The sequence below is a fragment of the Pithys albifrons genome, chromosome 5, assembly GCF_047495875.1.
Source record: "Pithys albifrons albifrons isolate INPA30051 chromosome 5, PitAlb_v1, whole genome shotgun sequence".
NCBI classification, from domain to species: domain Eukaryota; kingdom Metazoa; phylum Chordata; class Aves; order Passeriformes; family Thamnophilidae; genus Pithys; species Pithys albifrons.
Window position 1 is genome coordinate 31,904,991 of NC_092462.1, and position 21,361 is coordinate 31,926,351.

Consider the following 21,361-nt stretch of genomic DNA (forward strand, 5'->3'; position numbering starts at 1 on the left):
GGAAGAAGCGGCCTTATGTGATTTGAGGGAATATCACTGTCACACTTATTTTAAAAACAAGTTCAACTACATTTTTAACTTGAAGTTTAATAACATATAATAATATCTTTCACTATAGCATCTGACAGAAACAAATATATTTTTTTCTCTGTATGGACGGAAAAACAATCACTTTTTCTCATTAAGCACATGCAGAATGTAATTTCACATGGTGGGTCTGTTGCACTGGCAGATTTTGTAACATGGCCTGAATGATAAAGCTCACATCATCATCAAAGTGGCAAGAGTTTAACAACCTCTCGGTTTTATTGCTTAAAGTATAACTTGATGATACTTCAGAAATTCATGATGTTTTCAAGTCTTGGGGATAAAAAAAATGTAGGATCAAGCTACTTTACCTGGAAATATGCACGAGAGGTGAAATAGTAACCCACATAGGGGTGACTCCATTTTTGTAGGAAAAGGCTTAAAATAATATATGAGCAAGGTCTATAAAATCATAGAAGTGATGGCTTAGGAGGAAGGTGATGCCACAGTTCTGGAACTAAGGGGCAGTCCCTGAAACCACTAAGAAGCAGTACAAAACAGATAACACTCTTTCATGCAGCAATGTATGCAGCATGTAGAAATTCTGTTATTTGTCATTTCAGAAAGCTGTGGAGTGGCAGAGTTTGAGAAGACTTTTACAGGATGGAACATAGTATGTCACACTGGAATATTTCTTAAATTCTTAAATGTCAAGCAGTTACAGTTATGTTCTGGTTTGTTTGGGTTCTTGTTAATTAAAGCAACACGTTTTCTGATAACACCTATCAAAGTGTCATTAAAAAAAAGATGGGTATTTTAGAAAAATAAGGAATCTAATGAGATTTTAAATTTCCTTTATTTAGACTATTACAATGAAATCTTCAGTTTAAGACCCTTTTCCTCAGTAGATGTTGGAAAAAAGGCAAAAATATTTAATTCTCCTATTCTTTACACCAATGCCAGCAGTGAGATAATCTTGTCATTCTTTACCAGGGTCTTCCCTTGGTTCTCTCACAGAGGCTTCAAGATGATGTGTTTTAGAACAGACTCATAAATATGAGGCAGCCAGCTAGAGTTCCGGTGGAGGAGTGTGAACATCTTGGGTGTATAGGAACTTCTTTTTATATTTCAATAAAATAAGTCCAACTGTTAAAGATAAGGAAACATGTATGTTCCAAATCCAAAAAAATGTCTCTAAGAAGAAAATTGTTAGGAAATCATTGGCTAAATTCTCTCAAATTGAAAACTCTTCACAATGGCAGCTAGTTGTTACAAAATTCAAGGGAAAAGGGTGGTGGTTTTTCTACCCTGAAAGTGATTGAACTGCTCAACAGAAATTGCTCCATAAAACTGACTGAAGTCTCCTCAAGCTAGGAAAAAGAAGAATAAGGATCCATTGCCTTTTCTTCCATATTCTGAGCTTATTAAATGCCTCTTTTCCACCTTTATCTGCTGTAGGGCATCCTATGTGGTCTGCTTACCTGGATTCTCTTTTGCAAAACTAGCATGCATCCCTTTTTCTGTCCTTTTGAAGTGGAACAGTGCTGGTTGATTAAGAAAATGTCAGAATCATTACATACAGCAACCTGATTTAAATGATGGCACTACAGTTCTTTGCTTTTATTACTTTTTTTGTGAAAGCTCATACCGCTAAAGACTCTGCTGTAAACAAGAGGATCTTGTTTTTCTTTTTGTAAAGAGAATTTTCCAAAAGTTTGATTTGAAGAAAACAGTAATTATTCTGCTTGCAGTACAGACTTGGAGAGGGTTTTATTTTATTTTTATTTTCCCAAAGAAAAAATTTCCTTCAGAGTAGTGCAATCCACTCTGAGAACAGCAGTAGAAATTTAGATAGTATCATTTAAAGCAGAACTGACAAGGAGCTTCTCTGTACTTCTGTATCCAATCACTTTTTTATGTTTTGGCTGGGAGAAAATGATTTTCAACTCAAAGGTATGCATAGAGTCCATGCAGAGGGGCAGTAGGCTCTAATTGTCTTTTTATAGTTCCATTAAAACAAAAAGAAAAAGTAACCAAAAAGATTAGAGGGAAAGTATGTTTTGCAAGAGCATAGAACTATATTGCTACCTACAAGAAAGGCTTAAGAACTTGGAAGAACACTTTGAAGATAAGAGTTCTTAAGTCACAAATTGACCTCTACTTGCCCCTAGTTCCCCATTTTTATTTTCCTAATTGTTTTGGTTTTTTGTTTGTTTGGTTGGTTGGTTTGGGTTTTGAGTTTTTTTAATTTATTTTTTTTACTTTTTATGCATTCTAACAACTTGGGGACACTGACTTTTAACTGAGAAGATGAAATGTGGCACTTTATTTAGAGGAGTTTAACTTAAAGGTTAAAAAATACTTGAATTTCTCAACTCCTCTTCCAATACCACCCCAAAATTCTTGACAATAATCTCCTGGTTATGGGAATTCACTCTTACTGTAAGTTTGTCATGTCTGTGTATTGTTTACTATTACCTTTCTGTTGTGGAAGCCTGTTATGTTCACTGTGAGTGACTAAGGTATAAAATGAAAAAAATAATTTTTTTCTTATCTCAGTAATGTTTCCAGTAAAGGAATGGACTTTTATGTACGATATTGAAGTAAATTTCCTGTGATTTCATTAAAATAGACCACTAGCATTCAAGATAAACCAAAGAAAATATTTAAATATAAATATATGTACTCTGTGTATTTAATATAGAATAGATTTCCCTATTTAATTTTGTGTAGTTCTTTCCCACTCTGTCCCTGCAGAAAGTATGTGTTTTGATAAAGTTGAAAGGAAAGTGGCACAGTGCAAATCCCTATAGGATAGCAAAAATCTAAATATGACTGTAAAAGTAAATAAGCACACATACATAAATGTATACAGTTTACTGTGGTAAAATACTTGACTGCATTTTTCCTACTCTGAAGACAGGAGAGAGAAACTGTCTTTTATGGGATTTAAAAAGAAAGTCATCCAGATATTAAAATGTTAAGTGTGAGAAAGGTCCATGAAAGAATAAGCATATTTGGCACTGTACTCTTCAAAACAGTGAGGTCTGTAATATAGTTTACTTTTCTGTGAGGGAAACATGTTATTGAGACTTTACATTGTTAAAAATTGCGATTATCTGCAAGAGTAATAAACATATATTAGCTTTATTGTTAAGGTCCAGGGCTAATGGTAAAAGTAGTTTCTACTTGAATATACCTTCTCAAGAGAGTATTTCTTGAAGAAATGAGAAAACAATGTGATCAATAGAAACTTGCTATTTAGTAAAAGGCATAATTTAGTCTTGACTATTTCTAAAAAAATTATATTGTAATGATCAGGAAAAATATTTTTCTGTGAAATGCCTACAATTACTTATTTTTACTGTCAATATCACAGGCACCAGTAGGTTCCAGACCTAAATCTTGTGTAGGTCTGGTCAAGTATATCTAAATTCAATGAAGTCAGAAAGAAAAAACCCATAAAATTTAAAGGAAACAACCTACTTTGAACACCTGTTTTGTCACTGGTAGATTGTTGAGGTTATAATTATACAGAGTGCAGAGACTCTGGCACTGCCTTTGCATTAACTAGCTAAGTCCTGGAAGACAAAAGCATTTGTGCTGCGAGATGTCCTGAGACAGTGTAATGACTTATTTCACCATTATCTCTTATATCTCCTATTGAGTTCTTGTCATAAGCTGATAGAGGTTTTTGTTGCCTAATTATCTCTGGCATCAGTGACTGCTCTGCTTCATTCAGGTTATGTTCCTCATTAATATCCCGGAATAGCTGTTAACAAGCTGTGGTTGATGACATCTTGCCTTCATACAAGGTGCACACAGTTGTCCTGTGTCTTTGCTGTTGCTGCACCTGATTGCTACAGCAAGCAGAATTTGCTTAGGCCTAATGGGATGTAGGAGAATGGCAATCCTACAATCAGTGGAAGAGGTTTTACCAGCAATGGATTTATAGTGCCGAGGACCACCTTGAACTGTGACAGTTTAAGGGATTCTAATGGACATTTAATGAATGTTTTTTGCGTTATATATGTTTTCCCCTGTTTGATAATGATTATTCAAACAGCGTCCTATTCCACTGCTTCTTGGAGTCCTGTCATTTTCTGGGAGCAACACTGGAAGTGGGAGCCAGGATCACCAATCCAATGGCTTCCAGTGGGATGTCTGTGTAATGGGACACACTGGTGCTTCATTCAGAAAATGTGTACTGCAGCAAATTTACTTAAAGCTGAATAACTAGACTTTTTCAATATTTCACCTTCATTAATATTCACTTTGAAAAGGAATGTTAATTGTTATTTTGGTGAGATTAATTTGAACAGTGAGATGTGCACAGAGATCTTTGATAGCATAGTTTTCTTAGCTTATGCTTCAATGAAATTCTAGGAAACAGCCTGTATTTAAGCTTGCAAGTAAATCTTCCAGAAGCATGTTAATTGCTGAGTGATGAGCCTGTGTAATGAGAGCATGTTGATTTCCCATCTTAATTTGGCTTAAATTACATATTTGTTTCAAAAGAAGCCATGCTTGTTATTTAATTATGAATTATTAGAAATAGAGCATTGGTTTAAAATGTAATAAAGAGGTTATAATATGAATTTGTCTTCTCAAATTGTGGTATGTTTTTAAGCTTCTTTTCATTGCTTATACAGCAATTGCTTTCAGATTGCTCATTTATTTTCCAGTAGGTTGTCCTTGACGATATAACTTTCAGATTCTTTTTACACAAACTGTCCATCTTTGATGAAAATACATCATTTACTACTGGTAATGGTTACCATTTTAGCAAATGTAAAAGATGGATTCATACACCCTCTTGAGCCATAAAATGAGAATTTTAATTCATAATTATTTGGGCTTTGGCCCGTTCTCCCTGAAATATTAGGAAGCAAGACTTTTTCCCTGCAGATATTTGTATTTGATCTCAAATAGCTTTAAAGTAATCTTTTCTTGTAGTAAAAATAAACCACATGATTTAATGTATTATGGTTCCATGCCATGGAAAGTTTAATCTTTAAGTTAGCATACATTGAAATAGCATACTTAGATCCAGAACTTCAAAAGTACTTCGGTCTCTGCGATGGAGTGAAGTGCCCAGCTGGAATTACTTCCTGACATGGTGCTGCCTAACTTGTCTTCAGTTAGTTTTCTAGGCATTTAAGTGCATGCAGAAAGTTTGCCTCCATTGTATCTCACAGTTAAAAGACTTGGCATGTATTTTGTGCTCATGCCTGCTTCAAAGCCTCAGAAAAGTGTCCTCCAATAGTTTACTGAGAGCAGATACATTCCATAAGCCTGCTCTTGATACACCACAGACATGTGCTTGAATACCTTTTCTTCAATAATGTAAGTCTGTTTTGTTGAAGTCTGGTAGCCTGAGATCCCCTGTCTTTCCAGGGATTTTACTCTGCATCTTCTGTGTAGGTGAATGTTGGAGTTGCAGGCTTTGGCTAATTTGTTTAGAGGCACTTTCCAATCTTTAGCTGAAACTTTTCTGCTGTGCCATGAACAACCAAATTATTGCTGGAGCAGAAAAAAGTGAGCAAAACTGTATGAAGAGACATGGAAATTCTGAAGAGGGCTGTTCTTCAACTTATACTCCAAGACAAAGTCAATTTAGAATGGACAGGTATTTTATTGAAAACACAAATCTAGTCTTCAGAGCAGGTGTCCTTTCAATTTTTTTTTTTTTTACCATCTTCCAGTAACTCTTCCCCTGCTCAGTTTCCCTCCCCACAAGGCTGAGAAATTTTGGGCTGCTGCAGTGACTAATGTTCTTCCTGCCTGCCAAAATCTCTTACGAATATCCAATAGACACTTTTTATTCTAGATCACTTACTTTAAATTCTTTTTTTCTTTAACTTATGGAACTCTTTAGAAAATTCACTTTAACTGCATTGTACAGCATTCAAGAATTTGCTTTTCTTTATGTACTGTGGGCTTTTTTAGAGGCAACTGGGAGTTGGATTGTATTATTTATAGAGGAAGCAGCGTTGTTGCATCTCCATGATTCCTCTCTGAGAATACCAATTCCTTTCAGATAGAAAACTGTATTTAGTGCTTTTTTGCTACTTCACATGATCAGGATTTAGGTTAATGATGTCTAAATAAGAAACTTTATCAATTGCGAGTGACTGCGTTTAAATTCCAGTCCTTTTCAGCAGAGAACCTCCAGTGCTAATGATTACTTCGGAGTAAATTATTTTCTTTGAGTATATAATGTATACATTGTATTATATTTATTTCTTCAAATACTCCTAATGTTAGCCTGAGATACTGAGTAAAAGCAGTATATTTAGAATAGCTTTAGCTGTTTTCATAAAGACAAGCTGTTTTCAAAGTGTAACTATGTACATGCATAGTGGGAGTGGGACATTTAGACCTTATACCACTAGTGGTCTGGTTCACTTAAAGTTAATTTATTTTCTTATGCAAGTTGATTCCTTTTCACTGAGGCTGAAAAAGAAAATCAATTTCTATGATACGTCACCCCTTCAAAGTCATAACTAATGCTGCTGATTCATGACATGATTACCATGCCTTCAAAAGTTCAATTAGCTCAATCTGAAATAGAATTTCCAAAGGCAGTGCTGTCCTTTGAGGTAATATAAATGTCAGAAAAAATGTACTAGCTGAATAAATATCATGCACTTACAGTTAAATACTAAGACTGCAGATGGATTCTACTTATGGCACTTAGGCAAATAGAGTTATCTTATAGAAAAGGTTGCAAATATGCCTTTTAACCATATGAATTCTGTCCAAAAATCATTAATATTAATCAGAATAGTCTCGAAGTGTTCTAAAGTAAGGAGCATCTCCAAATTGTGTATTTTTGTGAAAGTTTTTCTGCTTTGAAGTCAAACATACTTGATTCTGTTTATTTGCTGTTGCTATTTTTTGTGTGTTGGTGACACTTCAAGTTTTTAAGTTTTACTGAATTTAAATTAAATTTCATACAGAATTAAAGTGGGAGAAACAAGATTATTTCGATTTTGAGGGATTGGCTGTTTTAGTGCATAGAAAGTTTGGCACCCAGTGCAGCATCTATGGACCTGGGGCTGGGCTCTTCACTTTGCACATCATGGATATACTTCTGGCTCTTTGGAAAAGTGACAGTTGCATACTTTTTGCAGACTCCACTTCCTCTGTTAACCTGGTAATGTAAAAAAAAGTCATTGGAAAGGGAGATAGAGAAAAAGTAGTTTAGACCTAGCCCAAGGTTACTATATATTTTTTCTTGAGGGGAAAAAAATATCCCCAAAAAGCTGAGCTATAGTGACAACCTTGATAAGCTGAAGTGCTTCTGCTTGATTGGCAGGTTTATTTGAAGGGTTTGAATGGTCTTGTGTTGCGCAATATGTAATAGGTAACAACTCTGGGATTAATAGTTTGCCTACACAGTCTCAAAGACTTTCAGTCAGTTGTTGCAACAACACTTTATTTTCAGAATGTGTTTATACTGCTCCTTCTCTTCATAATGCTGGGGAACTTTTGTGTTATTGTGGGGTACACAGCCTACTGTAACATATCTAAGGCTTAAGTATAGTAGAGATTTAAGACTTTCACACAAGCATATGAACAGTGTAAAATAGACAGTGGAAATCCTCAGGAAAAAATATGGAAAGCAGTGTGGTATTGGGACTTGAATTTTTTGTGGGTATACAATTCACTAGCACTAGATTCTCCGGATTCAATATACTTGATAGAATATTCTTTTAAGTGCTGCCTAGGCATGCTATGTGCTGTCCAGATGTCATGAACATCTTGTTGTCCTTTCTATATCACACCTTAATTTAATTAAATGTAGAAAAAATTTAGGAGACAGTAAGATGAGGAGAAAGAGTATGTTTTTGTAATTTTGAGAACTCTTTGTTTGAGCTGGGGTCTGAAAACCCATGTGTTGTGAAAAATATGCAGAAAATAATCAACACTGTATTTTTGCTTAAGCCTAATGTTAAATCAGAGAACAGGTTGGGATTTCAGTGTTACCGGTGCTCTGTTGAAAGTTATGGGGCAAGGAGGAATAATTTAGTGGGGATGCTCCTCTTTGTAGCATTAAATCAAGAAAAAAATAGTTTGGGTTTGACATTCTTATCAGCAAAAAGTCTTCAATGAGCCAAAACGGAGAACAGGAAAACCTGTCCATTTTCAGTTCCCGTGCAGTGAAAATGTTGGTGGCATTATGAATCAGTTACTGAAAGCTGTTAGAACTATCAAGCATAATCCAGGCCCTGCAATCTATTTGGAAACATTATTTTCTAAATGGTGGATTTTAATACTGCTCACCATCTTTTTTTCTACTACTGGGTAGTGTTTTAAAGATGCAGAGCTGTGAAAATGACGTTTATTACCCAGAAACTGGTGTAACAGCTCCAGCACTTTTTCCAGGGAGTAATGAAATATGGAAGGATTTGATACGAACAGCTTGGGTTTTAGGTTTACTGTTGGAAAAAGTAATTACTACAAGGTAATTGCACTGCAGCTGTTGTCATTTGGAACATAAAGTGACTATTCCAGCACAATTTAGAATGAAATCTGGTCAGATTTTGATAAAATCTCAAGTAAATATGCACCTGTGAGAATCATTCTTTATCTGATAAACACACTCTATCCATAAATGCAAGTTGTAATAGAAACCACACAAAACTTTGGATTTCTTACATTGGTCAAATGACCCTAATACAGTACAAGACTTGAGTGTTGAAGGGAAAAAACCCTGGACGCTTTTGAAAGTTCATTGGGATTTTTAAATTGCATGTCAGCTTTGAATTTTTTGTGGTATTTGCTTTAATATGTATTTTGCCTTTTCTTGCTTAAAAATTAAAATATTAAGTTGTCATGGTTTAGGAATGGTATTCTCCAATTTAGTAGTTCCACTGAAACCATGCTGCTACTCACTACCCCCTTCCCTCTCCATTTGGAAGCACAAAAGACAAAGATCACATGTTGAGACAAGAGCAATTTACTGAAAATGGCAATGAGATAAGAAAACAAAGAGTAACTGCAAAAATATTAATAACAAAAGGTGTAAGAGGAAGAATTTATTTACACTGAAAGTCCATGACAATACTGATTGGCTCTTCCCCAACATATTTTCTCCCCACCAGAAGGAATGCTTTTCTCAAAGCCATAGCCCTTTACCTCCCCACCAGCAATGACTGATGTGGGGGACAATAACCGATGTGTTTTAGCCACATCCTCTCATGGCTACTGCAAAACATTAACTCTGTCTTGGATGGAACCAGGACACAAAAGATTTATTGCTGGGAATGTTTGATTTAGTTTATTTTATTTTAGACCTGAATGAGAATCCTAACAGGCATAGTTGACATAACTCAAAACTTCTGGCAGCATTCCTTTGTATCCCAGAATAAAACATGGGGTTTGTAAGCACAGTTGCTCCTCAGTGAGGCTAAGAGTGCCAACTCAGATAACTGTTTGTTTCAGAAACCTGGCAACTGCTTAGTGGCATAAGAACTGGCTTTCTGACTATTTATCTTTTGTAATTTCCAGAAATATTAGAATGAGCTCAGAACTAAAGCAACTCAAATAGACTGGGTATTTTCCACTGAAAATTTATACCTCTGTGATACCATAACAGCCTATTCCAGATATAATTACAGGGTCCCAAACAGAATTGTGACTGAAAGTGTCAAATGGGAGAAGAAACTGATTAACACTTGAGGAGTAAAAGCTCTCACTTTTTGAACAATCTTAGCAAGAGAGGAATAACTATCTTGATTTCTTCCTAAAGTAATGTTTTCCAGGTTTTTCAAAACTGCCAGAGTAAGTACTTTGTTCTTGCTAAGAGATACCCTTAAAGTGTGTCCCATGATTTTATGTAGCATATAGGCTGTACAAGTACAGACATTTGGAAGAGCTTCTGGGACAGGTGAATGAAAATAACCTGCATCAAATATTAGAATTATTAGCACAGAGTAGATAGTTCTTTCGTATATAATGCAATGGGAAGCAGATACTTTCCGTTCTTTACAAATTCAGACTTTAAGCTGCATTGGTCTTTTTGGAGGGTTTGCTTTGGATTAACTCAGCATAACTTGCACAGTGTCTACACCCTGAAGATTTGAATTTTTTTTTATTTCAAAAAGCAAGTGATACCACTGAACAATTTTATGACAAATGACTACACCCTTTTTAATGAGGAAAACAATAATTTGGCTTTACTGACAAGAAGCCAAAAAATACTGAAAGACTAGCACCTCAATTACCTCATCTCATCTCTTCTACAGGCCATAAATGAAATTAGTATGGATTTTGAACAATGGTATTTCTGTAAAACTCAAGATAGTTCAAAAATAATGAACTTAGTGTAAACTAATCAAAAATATTCCTATCTTTTCTTCAGGTTTAGAAGTGTATTTTTAATTGAATTGTGACATCAGAGACTAGCCCCTCAGCTATCTATGCAAGAGAGAGGGAAACTGGAGAATACTGTAGAACTGATTGAAGTTCAAAACTGTTTTAATGAATAGGTTTACCCAGAAAAACTGTTTTGTTTTACTAAAGATAAAGAATTGCTTTTTTTCCTCTTGATGAATTTGAAGCACTGCTACCACTGAGGCTGAGCCACTTCCATGATGGCCAGTGCTATTGAAAAACACACAAAAAGCTATCAAAGCAAATGTACAACGAAAGGGCAACATTTGACTCTTTACTGAAGGTGACCAACAACAAATGTAGTTTATATAAAACTTATAAAAAGGTGTAATTAGTTTAGGAGATCAGACATGGAAAGGAAAATAGGAACACTTGAATGTGGTACCACTTTTTGTGTAATAAATGGCAGCATTTTGAATGGTGAAAAATGAATTCTGAAGCCATTGACTTCAGAATATTTAGATATGTTTAAATATGACTTTCAAAGAATCAAAGCTAAAGGATATGGAAATAGTAATATACTCCACAGCAGAGGTTCATCCTAGTCTTTTGGATATGAGAGCTGTGAAAAGGGCTTGATTAGTTTTATAAAATACACAAATTGGTAGAAAGACCAACTTGAAATAGGGGAAATAGCAAAACTAGAGAAGGACGAGTGAGAAACATGCAGCATTAAATAACTAAGAAAAAGTTGAATAACTTGCAATTAACCAAGTAATATTTTTCAAAACAAGTTTATACTAGATTTTTCTGTAAACAGAAACAAAGTTCTTAAAAATAAAATTTTATAGTTTGACAGTTGATCATAACTTACTATGTACAGGTACTATGTATTCCACTCATTGCTAAAATTATTTCAGAACTTCTTGAAAGTATTCAGGAGCACATAATTGCAGTAGTAATATCATACTGTCCTTGCTCTTTGCTTTGGTAAGAAAGAACCCGGTTTTTCTCTTTTAAATGATGCTTTTCATTCCTTGTACTCTTAATCATGTTCTTTCAGCTTCAAACACTAGTATTTCAATTAATTTCATGAATTACTTTTACTTTTTAGCTCTCTGGATTTGCATTTCAGTGTTCTTAGCTCTTATCAGTACTAGAGATATTTATATCCTTCATTGACTCACTTAATGTAGCAACAGTCCTAAGGCTGGATTTCAGATTATTTAATGCATTTTCTGAGATTAAGAGACCCATCAGACTGAATGGCTCCTGCTTTCATCTATTTTCTTAATTCAATGGAGTTAAAAATTGAGTTTTGTGGTATCATTTGAATATAATGACTTCAGATTTGATTTTGAATCCTCTGGCATCGATGATTGTGTAAAACAGAGCATCTAATAATACAGCAATCAGATGAAGTATGGCTTAGTAAAGTATCAGATTGAAATGTAGGGCATGTAGCTTCTCTTTACTTTTAGACTAATGACAGAACAGTGATGAGACAGATGGTTCATTTCTGTGTGCTGTAGTTAACCTGCCTGTAAAATAGGTATAACTATACCAATGTGTGTAAAGTGTATGCATTAGACTTTTAAAGAGCTATAGGAGAAAAGTTACTATTAAAGGCATGATTTCTCTATTATCTCTCTTCAGTCTAACCTGGGAAATCCTGATCTGATTGTTGGACAACTGCAGTCTTTTGAATAATCTAAGTTCAGGCATATTAGTGTTTTGGGTTTTTTTGATTGGCTGGGTTTTGGTTGTTTTTTTTTTTTTTGTTTGGTTGGGGTTTTTTTCCTGTCCATGAGGAGCTTCTTTTATTTCAAAACTAAGAAGTAGCTCTGTTCTTTCAATAAAAGCCAAAGCACATCCTACAAAGAAAAAATAGTGTACGTGAAAAACCTTATGAAACAAGTCAGGCCACTAGTCTAAACTTGGTGTGGAAATAGAGTCCTCTTTCATCAAAACCCTATAGAATTGGACATCTAGGCAAGATCTTGGGAGATAATGATGTACTGACTTGTAACAGTTTCCTGGAAAAGTTTGTTTATGGCTCTGTGTTTTAAGGTCTTCTGTGGTGAACAGATAACAAGAATGTGTAGTGGTCAATTAGGAAGGTAAGAGAAGTCTTATTTTAGATCACATGTAGTTTCAGAGAAGATTAATGAATTGTGTTGTATTGTGTAAATGGAAAACAGTACCCAAGGCCTCCAGATCTATACTGTGTTTATATGTAAGAAAACATATAAAATGAGACCAAAACATTCAGATTAATCCACTGACTCTAGTTTTTGCTATATTCATATCATGGAAGGGTCGAGGAGGTAAGAATTTTTTTTTCTTAAGGATTTAAATCACTTTTTAAAAACTCTGTCAATGTCTGAAATGGAAATTTTAATTAGGTGTCTGGATGCCAGTCTTATAATGTAAGGTATAGTATGCACACAAGTACGGAGCCTTCCCATGCCAAGAATGTTAATTGTTTCTTCATAATAACTCTGACCTTTTTAGACCATTTTAAAATGAGCTTCTTGGTTTCTTAATTTTATGTCAGATTTTGTAAAACTGTATTGTTCTCCTTTGGAGAAGTCTTGCATAATTTAGTAATAAAACAAATATGCTTTAATGGTAAACAAAATAAAATCCTCCCTACAACTTTTGCGGTCCACAGATTGACTAAAATGGAGACTGTACCTTGTTGTCATTGCATTTCATGTAATGAAAATGTGTTTACTTTCTATCTAATTGAGAATTATGATAGTTTTATAGGTCTGCTCTTATGTCCCTGAGGACGTGAAAGTATGAAAGCCAAATGGCCTCCACAACTCCCTCCTAAGACCATGTTTTTGCCTTGGAAGTAACACAGTGTAATATGAGATACAGCAGTTGCCAAGGTAACCGTTCTTTTCTCGTTTGATAGCAGGAGATGAATGGTTGCCTGGATATCCACAGTATTTCCTGGGGCTCTAGTAGTTCAGTAAGGATGAACACATTCTTTTTCAGGCTTTTTTTTTTTCTCTCATAGAAGCTTTAACTAAAATCCTAAACTACATGATAAATATTAAAATATTATCCAATATCATTCAATATTTATTCTTCCTCTAGTGCTGCATTTTAATGTTAATATTTTAATAATATTTTCATATGCAGAATATTAGACCAAGATATTTTTTGTATTATAATCTTTTCAGAAGAACTTCACTTCTGATTAATTTTTTTTTATATTTTGATTTACTATTTCAAGGTTTTTCATAAATTTAACTAATTAACTCCACATTTAATCTGGAGCTGAGACAAATTCTGCAAGCAGAATTTCCAGTGTGTTTTTATTGTACCATCTTTTAGTGAAATTAGTGAGATGTTTGAAAATAAGACGAGCATTCTCCTGCATTTAAAAGAAAATACTAGCAAAGAGGTGTTCAGATTTTATGGACTTTGAGGACTTTTATGTGAAAGTTCTCATGAAATGTGGCATAATAATTATTTTCTTGACTGCTCCTTTTTTTTTTGTTCTGGTCAGCCTGAATACCATCAGTCTAATTATATACTCCAGTTTAGAATATTCATTCTGTCCTGCATCCTGTGTATTATTGTATTGTGCCAACTTCGTTTTGCACATTTTGAATAAAATTATCAGAGATTAGAACCTAAGTCTTCAGTGTGTCATAATTAAATTTTAATTTTTTTGTGATGAGAATTATAGCTTTACTCAACCTGTTGGCAGACCCAGAAAGAATCTGTTGCACTGTTTATACCAGTTTGTTGGCTTATTACATACAAGTAGTCAGAATGTGAAGAAAATCTTAAACTTGGCACAAATGGAGTATGATTAAAGGTTTCAACTGTCTGTAAAATTGACGATACAAGCCTCTGAACACATGATATATGTGTTGCCTAAATTCTAGGTGTTAAAGACCTGAGAACTGGGCAATTTTCCTCATGTAATCTCCAAATGTAGCACTATATGTGAAATAGCATTTCTTAAAGGAAAATTACTCTTTCTTCATAATTCTGTTGCTATTATGAATAATATCAATGTTTGCAAAAAGCGTTACGACCAAACTGGCAGTACATAAGTAACGTGGCTAAGTAAAACAGTCAGCTGTATTTAGGCAGAGGTGGACAAGACAGGCTCACAGCTGTTGGATCTCAACATTTGAAGTAATATTTTCAGTGGAGTTATTCTGTATACTGGCAATGATGACATTTTGAAAGATTTGAAGGAAATACTGTATTTATATATTTTCTATAGTTTGCTTTGGTTTTTTTTCCCCCGAGCACTTGATTTCTGAAAAGTAGGATTTGTGCTGGAAATGAATTTTTCAAAGCTGACAGTGAAACTGCTTTGTAACAGAAGTATCATCTGTTTTCTCCTGGTTACTGAAATAAAATGCAAGGTATGTCATTGTTGTATGATATAGACAGTTCTTGGTTCAGAAGTAGATTGTTTGACCACCCTAAAAAGGGGTTGGGGAACAGGTAGATCTGTTTGAAGAATCCATCTTAGCCAAGACTACCATCTGAAAGGTAGACTCAACATCTTGACACTACTGTAAATGTTAGCTCTTTGTTTTCATAGCCTTGTCAGACACTTATTCACCAATAATACTTTCTTAAGTAGATCAGACTCCTAGAATTAACAAAACTACTGTAATTCACTGTCTGAGGACTCATTTCTTTTACTGAGGTGTGTAACTCCAAACAGATGATTTGACACTAAATCCTGTATCTCAAGTGAGTGACCAGGAATGACTAAAGCATAGCTGTAAGATTCTGGGTTGATTTAGAAGTTATGTGAACTGCATCAGCCCATAACAAGTAAAGCTCTACAAAAGTTCTGGAGAAGCTTTTTTTAATTTTTTTTCTTTAATGTTTAAATATTGCTACAAATTTCTCTTCCAATGGAGATTTCCAAATTCAAATCTGCTATTAAACACAGGCAAACCTAAAGAATGTTACTATGGCTGCTAGTCATTTCTGAACAAAAGAAAGAAAGTGATATGTTGATACATATTTATTCCCTCTGGCTCTACATATGATGTTTTTGATTTATAAAGTCTCCCATTGGTGGAACAGAATGGAAAATACATCCTTTTAAGCTGACAAACTAGCACTCCTGTTTATTTCAGTAGTGCAAAACTGACTCTTCAATATGAAACATTGTTCTACCCTTGAAGGTTCCAACTTCAGAAGAGTTAATTGTTAAAAACAAAATAAACTCAACCAAATAAAAACCAACAAATGAAACTGTGGGCATGTAGATCCTCCTAAAGCTGCATTTCTCTGTGCTAAATTATTATCTACCAGAGGTGTAAAGCACATCTATAAACTGCAAGTTCTAGGCATATGTTTCCTTCTTACTGCAAAGTTGAGTCATTGAATCATCCATGTCTTGTATTGTCAAAATCTTTCTTAGTTTATAGAAGTAAAGGTCAGCACTTGGGAATTTTAACAATCCTGGTGAATTAAAACTGCAAAATACAGATCTGTGCATCCAGATAACAGCATTGAAATGATTCAGTATCACATTTCAACAGAAGAATCACTATTTTTTTTTCTTAATGTTTATGTTTAGAGTTTGGCTTTTTTGTGTATGGAGAAGCTGCAGAGCAGGTGCATATTTACAAAAAGGTTAACAACATGTAATGTTTCAAAACATAGCAATGTTTTGTGACATGAGTGATCTTTATAAGTTGTCAGAGAACTGCATGTTTGGAGCAAACTTCTTAGCATCTTGCTTTATCTCCTTTTATTGTGGCAGATTTTTGATATCCAAAAGGACAGTGTGAATGTCACTGGAGAAGAACTGATTGAACAACCTTTTTGCAGAGGTAGGGGGAAAATTATATATATTACATTATGTTATATATATATATATATACACACACACGCACATAAGATTTTCTTAGATGAGCTGTTTCTTCTTTAAAATATAAGTAAAGCAGTTTTGAGGCTACAGATTGAACTTGTATCTTGATCATTGAAAAATCAATATGAGATAAATTAAAAATATGTCTGCATGTCTTTCAAATTTTTATAGTGTTTCACTGCAACTGCTTACCTAAACTCTTTTTTCCTTATTGAAAGAATACAGAAGCCATTTTGCTGGCTATAATGCTTCCAAAATAAATGAGTTTGAGGTGGAGGAAAAACTGAGAAAGCAAGTGCTTGGACTGATGTATTCAAAGAGTAGAAATGTATTATTTGATCTGTTTTACTTAGCAGAACTAGAGTAGTTAGCAGAAGTGGGTCCTGTGGGTGAAGATGTGAGATAGATTTTAATACGTTTTTGCTAAATGGCTATACTACTGAGATAGTTGCATGTTTAATAGTGGAGTTAATTGAGCCTTGCGAGGATCACAGCTCCTAAAACCTGTTTCTAGAAATAAGCTGTGAATGCTGTTTACCAGGCAATGGGATCCCAGAGTGTGGATTAGGGCTTCATTGTGCTGAGGAAGTATATGATACTATAATTAGAAAGTATGTGAATTACTACAGTCTTATTAATGGGATTTATCACTGTAACTGTTTTTGAAAATAATGATTTTTTAAAAAATGAATTTGAAGAATAAGCTTCTTCCTATTGTTTATGATGTTTAGGAAAAGCAAGCTAAATTGATTAGAAGAAAAAATGGTTAAATCACAGTTTGAACAGGTATTGGTACAAACGGGCACCACAATAAAATGCTGGTAAAATCTTTGAGTTATTCTCACAGCATAAACAGTATTTAGAGACTTAACAATTGAATGTGTGCAAATGTCATCTAGTATAATGTAAAACTTCATCTCCAGCTTTCAGAAGACATTCTCAGGTTCTGTATATTGTGGCTAAATACAATCCAGGCATTTATGAGTGCAGATGGTGTTTTTAACCAGCTGTATCACTGTGATGTAAAAGGAATTCCTTGTAACATAGAAGGGCACCTCATCAGCTGAGGGGAATGTAAGGAGAAGAGATTTAAATGAGCCCAGAGAAACATCTGTTGCAGTCATAAATATATATGAGGCTGTTCAGCTGTATAGAATTAAAATTGCTTCAGTAACACTTATTTTAATAAACCATTAAGGGGATTGCATTGCAAATTATAGATGCTGCATGAATTTTAAAATCAAACTAAATGCTTATTTTTGTGCTGCACTTTCACATCATGATAACATTGTGTTTCCCTTAATAAAGTTAGAAATTAAGGAATTTGGCAAAGTCAACAGGCTCACCCTGCAGCCTTTTTAGAGACTCATAATTTGGGCTATCAGTGATTGAGAGACTAGAAATACATTTTGTCAAATAAATTAGTGAACTATCTCCTGTTTATCCAAGCTGAAAGTTTCTTTGATATTCCTGTCATCTTGAAACTAGCAAAATGGCTTTTTAATGAAGTTTCTAATTGTCTTCAATGCTTATTAGATGAAATTAATTTATAAATTGGGTCAATTGTTTTACAATACTTACAGTCTTAGAGAGCTCTTGTCAGTGCTGGTAAGGTCATCACAAGGGTTTCTATACACTTGAAAACAAAGAGAATGAGTCATACCCATATCCCAAGGATAAGATTGTTTCCTTAAGTCTTAATGGCAGAATTCCTATTAAAGGCAAGATTCAGCCTCTTTTCATCTCTTCTATTTCTTACCTGCAAAAGAACTTTCTTATCACGTTTCAAAATCTCTTCCTGACATTTCCCTGTATTTTTTCTCTGTTTTTTCCTGGCATGATGTTGTAGTTTAACTGTAGCCATAAACTAAGTACCACACAAGCCACTTCCACTCCCCCCATCCTGCCCCTGCAATGGGATGCAGGAAAGAATTGAAAGTGTAAAAGTAAGAAAACTCACAGATTGAGATAAAGGCAGTTTAATAGGGCAAGCAAAATTTGCGCACACAAGCAGAGCACAACAAGGAATTCATTTACTACTTCCCGTGGGCAGGCAGGTGTTCAGCCACCTCCAGGTGAGCAGAGCTCTCTTATGTGTAATGATCACCTGGCTATCTCTTTGAATGTCCTCTTGTTCCTTCTTTCCTCAGCTTCATATGCTGACCATGATGTTGTGGAATATCCCTTTGGTCTATAGGGACCAGCTGTGCTGAATGTGTCAGCTCCCAGCTCCTTGTGCAAGCGTCGTCTCCTCGCTGTGGGGTGCTGTGAGAACCAGAAAATGCCTTGACTCTGTGTAAGCACTGCCTAGGAGTAACTGAAACATCCGTGTATTGTCAACAGTGTTTTCAGCATACATCTGTAGCAGCCCCATACTAGCTATGATGAAGAATAGTCACTCTATCCCAGCTGAAACCAGCACAAATTATTAATTCCAATCTTTACTCAAGCTACTTGTGTTTATAGCTGTGAACTCCACTGATGATAATTTTTTTTTCTATTATTCTATTATCATTTTGTTCTAGAGGTATAGCTCATTCTGGTTTCTTGCTGCAAATACTGTTTACACTTACAATAGTCTTCAACTAAATCTATTATACTTGCCATAATAATCCATCTCAGTACCCTAATCGACATTCTTTTCAGTGTGACAGAGGTTTTATGTCCATCTTGACTTGCCCATCTAATTTACATAATTTGGATTTGCTGGAAAGGTTCTAAATACTGTTACATTGTCAATTAAAAATAAAACTCCTGAAGTAGCCTGAAGAATATGCATGTTGATATTTAGCACTTGTTTTTTAAAATAACCCATTTAAAAATAAATAATGTCATTAATACTATATGAGCAGATTACTTACTTGCAATGCTTAGCAGTGTATTGAAATTGTTGATTATCTCAGAATAATTGAATAGTGATTCAGATGAAACATTGAAATGTATTCATCTTTTTACTCCTCATTTAGGAAGAATAAAATAATGAAGAAATTAATGGTCTGAAATTTGATCGTATATACTGCTTGGAGAGAAGCTTGGATTCTTTCTGTTCCCAGAAGAATATTTCTGTCAGACCTTGTTATGCTTGACTTGTATCATCCTTGGGATCTGCTCTGTTAAACTAGTGTCTATTTGATATATATTTAATTTTTTTCAGTAAAGTTGTCGAAACTCACACACTATGTACACACATGCCTTCTCTTATGGTAAGAAGATAAGCAGAGAGCGACACTGGGAAATGTCAATCTCTGTTTTGGATGGTTGTGGCTGACTGGATGCTGTAGTGCATCTTCAACTTGACTGCATCTTCTACTAACATTCACTGGGTCCTGCCTCAAGGTGGAGCTGTTATATTTTCGATAGAGATGAAGACATGAAAAGCGTTTTCTTCCCGCAAATCCTGTTTCTGATTTGAATAGATGTATGAGTTATATTGGTAGAGAAAAATGGCAATCAATCTTCCTCCCCCTCAGCAGGAGTCGTCAATGTGTCACGCAGGTGGATAGGCCTACAACACTGATTTTTATTCTATCTGACATTACTTTTCGGAGGTTCAGGAAGATGCATACCTTACACTTACAGTAGATATCCAGCAGGATTATGACAATATGTGCATTCCAGCTGTCAAAAGCAGTACTATTCTTCTTATAGCTTTTTGTAATTGGGAATGTTTTCCCAGCAGACTGTGTGTGTGTGTGTGTGTGTATGTATTGTGTTCTAATTAAGACTATATGAGACAGTCATGGCAAGCTGTCAAATCAGTGGGACACCGGGTATATTTTAGTCTCCATGCTACAGTCTAAATAACCTTTTAAGGACTCTTTTCCCTCGATGTGGTAAATAAATGCTGAATGTTTTGTACTTAATAGGCCTTTGAGTAATATATTCCATATGGCTTTATTGCTGGAATGAAACCTTCTTATCACTAAATACACAATAGTGACATGAGGTCATTTCAGCATGGAGAAATGCATAAATCTCATACATGAACAAAGTCAGTTTATTGTGAAGTTCAGTTAAACAGGAATGCTCAAAAGTAAACATTGGTGGCAAATTTAAGGAAAATGAGGGGAACCCAAAAATACTTATTCTAGTAATCTTTCACCTCTCAGTTTAAATGCCATGAATGTCTATCGTAGCTGGGTTTGTGAATGTGACATTAATTTCCCACTTTATTTTCTCCTCTGATTTAGACTATCTTTATTCTGGTCACTTTAGTCATGCATTTCAAAAGCTTCTCTCTTAACAGGTATAACAAATGACCTGCTTGTAGTTCATTTGGGGTGAAATTTACCAGACATGAGAATAAATTCAATTAGGCCCTGAACAGAATGTGTGATCTGAATGGACTGGGGCAGTGTCAGATGGCTTGGGCACACAGTGCCCACTGCCGCCCTGTGTACTGCCAAAGAAGGTTCATGTTTTGAAGCCAGTTTTCTATACAGGGTTGAGTGACATCTGTTTTGCAAGACATTTATTCACCTGAAAATGCAGCTTCTAAGTGCTAGCTGTATTAGTAAAATACTGGCACACGAATGGAAAAAGAAACATTCTTGAATGGTGAAGCATTTCAGTGTTTTAAAATAACATTTTGATCATTCAGTGCTAGACTGGGAACACAAAAACCCGGAGATTATATACAAAACTGAAGACAAATTCTTTTTTACAAATACAAATCTTGGCTTCAATTGATGTTTAAATTATATGTTAACAATTATTTCTTTTACCCATTTTATCCCATTGCCTGTGGGTATTTTATTTTTTTTACCTGTTACTTAGAATTATTTTTTGTGTGAGGTGCTTCTAATATATATATATATTGATTCTGACAGGAAGAAAATTCACTTCAGTAACCCTTCACCATTGAAACAGATTGGAAAAAATCACCAACAACATTGATTCATATCTTAGTGATGTAAATGTTAATTCCTCTTTAATTCTAAAACTAAGTCTTATTATAGAAAATTACTGTGATAAAATAGTTTCATCTGGTTGAAATAATTAAATTTTCCCTAAGTCATTGCTCGGTCTGAAATATGAATGGGAAGACCAGAAAATTGTGATAGTTTGAGCTTTATACTTTTGTTTCTTCTGGAGTTTTTTGCTTGGTTTGTTTTGGTTTTG

At 34.7% G+C, this 21,361-nt stretch overlaps 1 long non-coding RNA gene across 1 annotated transcript in view; it reads left to right on the forward strand.

The window, feature by feature from the left end:
- Positions 1-19,137, forward strand: part of LOC139671867 (uncharacterized) — a 44,837-nt gene extending 25,700 nt beyond the window's left edge. The window contains exons 2-4 of the long non-coding RNA XR_011697800.1: positions 13,133-13,265; positions 16,133-16,202; positions 18,391-19,137. This is a non-coding gene — a long non-coding RNA (uncharacterized lncRNA). The remainder of the gene's footprint in view (positions 1-13,132; positions 13,266-16,132; positions 16,203-18,390) is intronic.
- Positions 19,138-21,361: the final 2,224 nt, after the last annotated feature.